Genomic DNA, 9,405 nt, shown 5'->3' with positions numbered 1-9,405 from the left:
TACCCTTTTCAGATACTGAAGTTTTTACAAATTGAAAGTTTGTGACAATCTTGTGTCGACTAAAGCACTAAACGCCATTTTTCCAATAGCGTTTGCTTACTCACTGTCTCTGGATGACATTTTAGCAATTCTAGCAATATTTCAATCTTTTCCACTATTATTATATTCACTATGGTGATATATGCTTAGGGTACTTTGATGCTACTATTGTAATTGTTGATCCACAAACAGCTTCCAAATAAGACACAAACTTAATTGATAAATGTGTGTATTTTGACTACTCCACGGATGGACTGTTCCTCCATCTCCCTCCATCTTCTTGGGTCACTCTATTCCGTGAGATACAACAATACTTAAATTAGGCCAACTGAGAACCAACCCTACGATGGCAAAGCGTTCAAGTGAAAGGAAGAGTCACACTTCTCTCGCTCTAAATCAAAAGCTAGAAATGATTAAGCTTAGTGAGGAAGACATGTTGCAAACCAAGATAGGGCAAGGGAAGAAAAAGTGCTTCCTCAAGTAATGAAAGAATAAAAGATGTTTTAGTGTGATGTAGGGGGTTAGGATGTTATAAATACTCTAAATCCTCTCAGATAGTCCCAAATTGTTGGGCTCATCCTCTTTGCCAATCAATGTACTAACTTTCATACACAAGGCAAATCTGTAAATTCTACCGTGATTAGAATTTAGCAGTGTCAAAAATCAATCCTTGGCTTTTTTTTTTTTTTTGGGTCTAGCTGTCTAGAAACTATAAGAAAACTTACAGTTACACAAAATTGAATTAACGTAGAAAAATTCCTGAACTTTGCTCTTTGCTTTGATGTGAAAATCTAGGAATTCGACCTTGTTCTGTTATTAATATCCAATTTCATCAGTAGCAACAACTCTATCTTGCCATCTTGGAATTTCCCATATATTTCATATTGGTCAATGAAGGAAATTACTCAAGTTTCCCAACAGTATCCTAATACTCAATAGGCATGGTGTCATAAGTGAGCTTAGTTAGAAGTTTTGCCTGTTCATTCCACTCAACACTACCTCTCCATCGTAGAATATAAATAGGAATTTATCTGCTTTCTACCCCATCTTGTGCAAATAATCAATTCTAAATATTCTAAATTATTCTATGTGTTGGTTTTCTGCAATCCAATCAGTATGAACTGAGAGGAAAGCACACATAATTTTGAAAGAAGTAAAGAGAGTCTGTTGAAAATGTATTTCCTCTCCTTTTCAGGAGGGAATTTTCTTGCCCAAATACATATAAGGTGAGCATCAGTAAAATCACTGTTGAATACTGGTATTGTCTTTTTAAATAGGCATCTCACTCTCTAGATGATTACCTGATGAACTGCACAATTGTTAAATTTCTCTTCTTAATTTACCCCAGGAGCAGAGCACAGTATGAAAATCCTATAACAGCATTTTTGGAATTTAGGATACCCGTCATTTTCAGTCTTTCATCAATCTTCTGGAGAACTGATGTGCTCAGTACATGTCTTCTAAAGTTTAAACACATAGTCAATCACAGAGATCTATGCCAACTAATGTGCTGGAGATTATGATAGATAATTAAAGGGATCATGATTGGGAATTGGCAGAATCAGTGTGAACTTTGGTTGCCTTACCAACAGGGAAGCAGAGTCCATTATCAATGTCCTCTATCTTTAAGAAGGCAAATACAAAAAAAAAAAGAAGGCAAATATGGCACCAACTGTCCAGTGAAAAAGGATGAGTCCTAAACCAGAACCTACTGAGGAGCAGAAACAGGAAATCTAGGAAGCTTTTGATCTCTTTGATATTGATTGAGCTGGGACAATAGATGCTAAGAAACTTAAGGTGACAATGAGAGTGCTAGGCTCTGAGCCCAAGAAAGAAGAGATCAAGAAAATAAGTGAATTTTACAAGGAAGGGACAGGAAAAATGAACTTCATTGAATTTTTGACTGTTAGGGCTCAGAAAATGTCTGAGAAATATATCAAAGAAGAAATCCAAAAAGCTGGGAAGATATTGTTCAGAAATCTAGAATGCATGGCCAAGGAGTTGGGTGAGAACCTCAATGATGGAGAGCTGCAAGATATGATAGATGAAGCTGATCAAGATGGAGATGAAGAAGTCAATGAGCAAAGAGTTCCTATGCATCATGAAGAAGACCAGTCTTTATTAAGATTAGTCTCTTCCTTCTGCCACAAGCACATGGGACTAGATTTAGTGTCTATCATTGTGTGAAACTTGGTTTTTAGAACAAAAATTATTTCTTCCCCACTGACCTCTCTAACTTTAGTGACCACTTTGAATTTATTTTAAACTTTAGAAAGTGTTCTTTGACATTAAAGTTCTTTTGAAGGTAACCTGCTGATTGCAATTTAAAATGGAGAAAAGGCCCTCTGGCTTTAGCCCACATGCGGTTCTGTTCTGTCGTTTGTTGCTTAACTCCTGTCATTCATTCCCACATTTATGCCACCACAGAACATCTTAACAAGTACTTGTTGTGTCTGTGTCCCCACAAGCAAGGGGCACCTCTTTAGTGGTTCCAGTTGTAACTGACACCTTTCTCTTTTGTGAAACTCAGTGAACTTTCTCACTTGCATTTAGATGTGTCTGTGCACTATTTGTTTTGTCTTAAAAATACAGCCTTTATTATTTTGAAAAAAATAAAAAATAAAGGGGTCATGGTTGTTTTAGTCAGAGTTCTCCAGAGAAACAAAACCAGTAGGAAATATATATACATATATACTTTATTATAAGGAATTGACTCACATAATTATAGAGGCTGAGAAGTCTCATGGTTTGCTGTCTGCAAGCTGAAGACGCAAGAAACAAGTCATATATTTTTGAGAGCTGGAGGGCCAATGGTTTATCAAGTGAGAAGAAGATTGATATCACAGATCAATAGTCTTTCTTATTCTATTCAGTCTTTAAATGGATTGAATGATGGTTCTCTCTACTAAGAAGGGCAATCTGCTTCACTCAGTTCATCAACTTAAATACTAATCTCATCTGAAACGGTCTTGAAAACACATGCAGAAATAATGTTTAATTTGTGTTACAGTCAAATTGACACAAAATTAAACATTACAATCACAAAGCCATGCTCATGAAAAGAAGATGGAGTTAATCTCCATTTAATCTTTTCATTCTTTTGAGTGTATGAAAGAATTCCACAATAGTTACCATGAACACTACTGAAGGAGCTTAGATGATAGTAAAGGGCCAGAGCCATCAAACTGCCTGAATGGCTCTTGGTTCAAGCAATGTAATGCTCAACCCAGAGAAAGTTTTGGGGAAAAGTGCCAGTGGTAGGGCCAAAATAAATAAATAAATAAATGATCTTCTGGAGGGAACCTCAGCTTCAAAGGTTACCAAAGAGAAACTGAACATTACCTCAAGGAACACAAGTACAAAGCACATGTATATCTCTCCATATCAGTAGAAGATATAAAAGTCAGATAAGACCAGACAAAACAAAAATGTGACCATGAAGTGCTCAAGAAACCATCTCCAGTGTGGCAAAGTTAGATGTGAACTCCCTATGTTCCTCTTCCCCTTCACTTATAGAAAAAGAGCTAGTTCTTAGAGAAAAAAAAAAGACACTGTCACAAAGACATATCACACCTCGTGTTATCCACTTCCAATAGCCAAGGCCAGAGCTCTAGCTTGCACTGGGAGGAGAGGAAGAGAAATTTTTGAATTATGTTTGAAATTGAAGTTTTTAAAGTGAATAGAATGGAACAGTTTCTGTCAAATATAGTCTGGTTATAAATATTTTCTTAAAAGTTATAGAATCTAATCAAGATGTTATCAAGGGACATAGTACCCAATGGGAAAGTGGATTATGCTATGCATGTAACAGGGGGTGGCAGTCACTGTTACATAATAAAAGCTTTCATGTTCATTTTAAAATAAATTTAATAATAGGCTAGTAAATTGAATAACCTATTAGAAAGTAATTGTGTAACTTTCGTCTCCAAAATATTGGTCTCCTATTATATCTTACTTTCTGTATGATTCAGCTCAAGATTCAAGTACTTGGAGAAGTCCCTCTGGTTAAAGTTAGACCTAAAATCTTCCTATTGACCATATGACAGGTCTTCAAGGAATATTTTATTAGAATCTTCAAGAGTCATTTGCCTTGTAGCAGAAGAACATGGTATTTGACTGACTTACCAGACCACCTCCAATGGTGCCGTTTTCTGAAATAAAATCCTTTTGCTACAAGAAAGGGGGGAAAAGGAAAAGTATCCACTATCTAGAATTAGAATTGGACACAGAAATAATCAGGCCTTAGCAATAAGGCAGATATCAACATAAGATGATTTGATCTGCAATAGAGGATACTGTTGGTGACTGTGTTTACTAATGGAAGTGTAAGAGCTTTAATTAAAGATGGGGAAGTGGTAAAAGTGACAGAATATGCTAACAATATTGTATGTTGATATTTCAATTTATTTTCTCATATAGTGTGAACCTGCCATCTACCCTCAGTAAATTTTAAAAAAATTTTTACTTAATATTCACACAATTTACACTGAAATTATGGCTTGAATTTATTTTATTTTTTTAAATCACACCTGTGGCATGCAGAAGGTCCCATGGCCTAGCAAAATTTTTGTTTGTTTGTTTTTTAGGTCTGCACCCACAGCATATGGAGGTTCCCAGGCTAGGAGTCAAATCGGAGCTGCAGGTGCAGGTCTATACCACAGCCATAGCAACACCAGATCTAAGCTGCCTCTGAGACCTACACCACCAACGCCAGATCCTTAACCCACTGAGCAAGGCCAGGGATAGAATCTGCAACCTCATGGTTCCTAGCTGGATTTGTTTCTGCTGTGCCATGATGGGAACTTCGCCTAGCCAGACTGAAACATGGAATTGTGCATCACAAGAACCCCTTCCCATAAAAGAGACTTGCTCAGAGAGATCCTTTCTAACACCTCTCTAGGATATTAGTGTATCAGAACTATGAACTACACGAGGCCTTATTCAGAACCCTCCCAGCTTCCTGTGATGATTTTGCTAAGTTTCATTTCAAAGTTTTTGTTTCTTCATCTTTAAATTGTATAAAATTATATTCTTTTAGAAACATTGTAAAGACTATATATGTGTATACACACACACACACACACACACACACACATGCACAATGCATAACACTTAAAAATATTTAATATCCATGAGGACTACTTTGGAACTCATTCCTTTCTTCAGATTTTAATAATAATTTACCAAAATATGCTGGATTAACAAAAACAATCAAAATAATTCATCCTAGCAAATGTATTTTACATAATGTCCTTCCAACACTATAGAAATTGTCACTAAAATATTCTGAAGGACATAAAGTATTTATTAAGAATATCTTAATTTGCATTCAAGCTCAGTTACAGAAAAGGGCTAAGCAAAGGTATTTTTTCCAAGACAAATACATAAACTATATTATTTTGCAAAACATCTTCCCTTCTTTGTCCTATATTGCTATTTAAATATTTTATGAAGTGATTAAATTTGTGATATGTCTTGAATTTGCTTGAAATGTTTTTTTCTTTCAAAAGAGTACACCATAGCACATTTGCATAGTAACAAGATGACAATGATAATTAGATAATAATTTGGTTATCCCTGAAAATGCAATAAAGAGCTTTTTACCCATGTAAACTATCTATCATTTAACACAGTATTGAAAGCCTATGATACTTCTATCATCTATAGCTTGCAATCATGATTTCTTTATTCCTTTAGCACTTTGTTTCAATATTGGTCTTGGATGTGTTTTACACTTCCATTTTTTGTTGTTAGTCATTGTTGGGATCCATGATTTTTAACTTTGAATATGTGTAAAAGATAGGTGTAATTTGGTGAGAGACTTGTTGCATTTGACAGAAAACTACATATCTGCCCCAGGGATAGCTCTAATCTGAAGAGTAAGTTTGCGATTTCCCAGGAGGTGCTCAGAAATACTTTTTATAATGTTAGCATTACCTATTCTCAATTGAATAATGTTTTGATGAATATAAGAGGCAATGCAACACTGCAAGAAATAAAATAAAAAACTTGTAAAAATCTGGTTTGGGTTTCCTGTCTAGGCTCTGCCATGCTGTGGGCTTAGGTACATAAACACATACTTCTAAATTTTTATTTTCTAATTTGTAAAAGGGGCGGGGGGAGGGATGTGATGTTTGAAAAGGATCACATCTAAATGATCTTCCTGTTAAAGTTTTTTTTTTTTTTTAATTGCAGTGTTAGCTATTTCTGACTTTGCTTGCCACATGGAAGATTTGTTTCAGGGTTCATATTTGGAAAATCTTAGACTTGTGAGAGATATTTTATCAGTACCGTTTTAATATAAATGTAGTTAAGGTGGTAATTTAGGACACTTTTTTTTCCCACATGAAATATTGGCATTCTTTATTATTTTAGTATTAGAAACTTTGGTCATTATGAAACACAAATCCCTTTTCCACCTTTATCTGAACGTAGATAATGAAGTTGCTTGAATCCATTTGGCCAATAAAACTGCTTTTCCAGCTCTTTCATACACACAATTGAGCACACATTCATAAAAGTCGTCATAGTTTATGTAACTCCGTTATGATGACATCAAAGCTACAAATATTTATTGTCTTCTAATTATGAATTGATCATTATTTTCTCCTAGCCTGTTTATAGACACTCAATTGTTCATTTATGGTAGCATTCATTTATTCATTCTTTCACTTATTCATATAACCAGAATAATATATTTTTATGAAACATTAGGGTAGATTTGTCTTTTCAATTCCCTACCATGTCAATATTCTTAATATTTCAAATTGATTTCCTTAAATTTTTAATCAAATTATTTCAATAATCTCTATTGAAGTGAATTGTCAAAATATAAATTTACTTATTTTACACATACACATGAATTTTGACAAATTCATTTTTGTTTAAGCAACAAACTCATCATACAGAACATTACTATCTTCCCAGAGGTTCACTCAAGCTCATCTATGGTCAATCTTATCCTAAGAGTTATCATTTTTTACAACCTTTAGTATGTTTTCCATCACTATAATTTTTCTTTTCTAGAACTTCATATAAATGAATTCATGTAATATGCCATCTTTATGTGTGTTTTGGTCAATTAGCATGATGTTTTTAGATTCATCCGTGATTCCATATATCAGTAATTGGTGTCTAATCTAGGTTTTCCATATTTCCATATAAATTACTGAATTAGCTTGCCAAATTTTTCAAAAGCCTTCTGGGAATTAATTATATTTGCATTGAATCTATAGAAGAACTTGGAAATAACTGACATTTTAAGATTATTGTATCTTCTAACTCATGAATAGGGAATTTCTCTTCATTTAAGTTTTCTTTAATATCTATTAGCAATGAATTATAATCTTCAATGTCTGAATCTTACATATATTTATTAAAATTTATCCCTAAGACTTTAATAATTTTTATGCTATGGTACATTCATATTTTTATTTCAATTTTCAGTTTTTATTGGCATTATATAAAATATAGTTTTGTTTTGAAGATTGACTTTTTTTTACTGTGATATTGCTAAATTCACTTATTTCTCATAGTTTTTTCCCATAATTTCTTAAGATTTTTGAGAAGATACATGCTATCTCTCAATTAAGAGAGTTATTTGATTTTTTTATTTTTTTCTTCCTTTACTGACCTTATGAGGACCTCCACTATAATTTTATCTACAAATGATGGCAGGCAATGGATGCTGTTGTTTTGGTAATAATCTTAGCAAGGGAAATATTAATTATTCACCTCTAAGTGTGGAGAAAGTTGTATACATGCCTTTTATAAACCTAATTTGCTAAGAGGTATTTTTTTTAGCATAAATAGATACAAAATTTTGATAGATACTATTTCTGCAACTATCCTGAGTCTACTGAATAGTTATGTGTTTTTCACTTTTTAGCCTTTTAATAGAAGAAATTGTGATGATTGATTTTTGAATGTTAAACTATCCTTGCATTCCCAGGATAACACAACTTGGTTATAATGTATGATCCATTTTTTTCTGATGTTGGTGTCAGATTAATCCTTCTTCATAAAATGAGCTGGGAAGTGTGTTCTTTTTCCATTTCTCAGAAGAGGTTGTGGAATTTGAAAGAGGTTGTGGAATTTGAAAATAATGTGTATTCTGATGTTTGGTGAAATGTTTATACATACCAATTTCATTTGGTCAAGAATATTGTATTATTGGATTCTACTATGTCCTATTGATTTTCTGTATAATTATACTTCTTTGAATTACTCAGAAATTGTTGAGTATCTCCAACTATATTTTTGGATTTGTCTGTTTTTCATTTCAGTTCTGAGTTTTTGCTTTATATGTTTTAAAGCTCAGTTACAAGGAACATATATCTTTAGAGCTGATTTCATCCTTTTGATGAATGACTTATTTATAATTTTAAAGTTTTTCTCAAGAAAGTGGGTTTAAGGTGGCAGAGGAGTAAGACTTGGCACTCACCTTCTCCCACAAACACATTAAAAAAAAAAAAAAACCGTCGACATGTAAAACAATTGGAACAGAACATTTACTGAACACTGGCAGAAGATCTTAAACCTCCCAAAATGGCAAGAATCACTCCACATAACTGGTAGAACAAAAGGGGGAAAAAGAGAGACAAGAGAGAGAGAAAAAGAAAGGAATCAGGACAGGACCAGCATTCTTGAGAAGGAGTTATGAAAGGGAAAAGAACCTGCACTTGGGAGGACACCCAACTGATGGGGAGATCAGCTTGGACAGAGGGAGATCCTCAAAGCATCTGAGAAAAGTGCAGCAGTTTGACTGAGGAGGAACCACAGACATCATCTGTACCACTGCCCCAGGACACCACAGCCTGAGACACTCTGGCAGGGGCTGGGCACTGAGACTCAGGCTTGAGAGGTCAGTACCAGAGAGAGGACTAGTTGGCTGTGTATAGACAGCCTGAAGGGCTAGAGAGCAGTGCTCCATAGGCTTAGGAAAGGAGCACTACAGCTCAGGGAACAAAAGAGGGGGCCTGGGCCCGTGGGAGAAGCAGGGCACCACTGTTGGGGAGGGGAAGAGTAGTAGGGGTGCAATGCCTTAGCAATATCCTTATCTGTGCATGTGCAGGCTCTTAGGTAGTGGGGTGTCTCTTGCTCAGGTTATCGGGGAAAACTGCTGCAGCCGTCTCAGACTCCAGAGGTGGACATGGATGGCCACCAATAGAGGTCCATGAACAGGCACTATCTGCGGTCCCAGTCACCTCAGGGGCTATCACAAAGGAGGGCACTGTGACCAAGAGCCACCCCTTACCTTCAACCCTCTAGGAATGCACATCCCCAGCTGTTGCCACTGTCAAAGGCTCTGGGTGCCACCTACATCTCCCTGAGGGTCACTACTATTTCTCAGGGCCCTACATCCAG

At 35.2% G+C, this 9,405-nt stretch overlaps 1 pseudogene; it reads left to right on the top strand.

Annotated features, from left to right (window-relative positions):
* On the top strand, window positions 386-2,164 carry LOC100154654 (annotated as a pseudogene).

Source organism: Sus scrofa, chromosome 5 (assembly GCF_000003025.6).
Source record: "Sus scrofa isolate TJ Tabasco breed Duroc chromosome 5, Sscrofa11.1, whole genome shotgun sequence".
Taxonomy (NCBI): domain Eukaryota; kingdom Metazoa; phylum Chordata; class Mammalia; order Artiodactyla; family Suidae; genus Sus; species Sus scrofa.
Note: the sequence above shows the minus strand (reverse complement) of the source record. Positions and strands in the feature narration are given on the sequence as shown.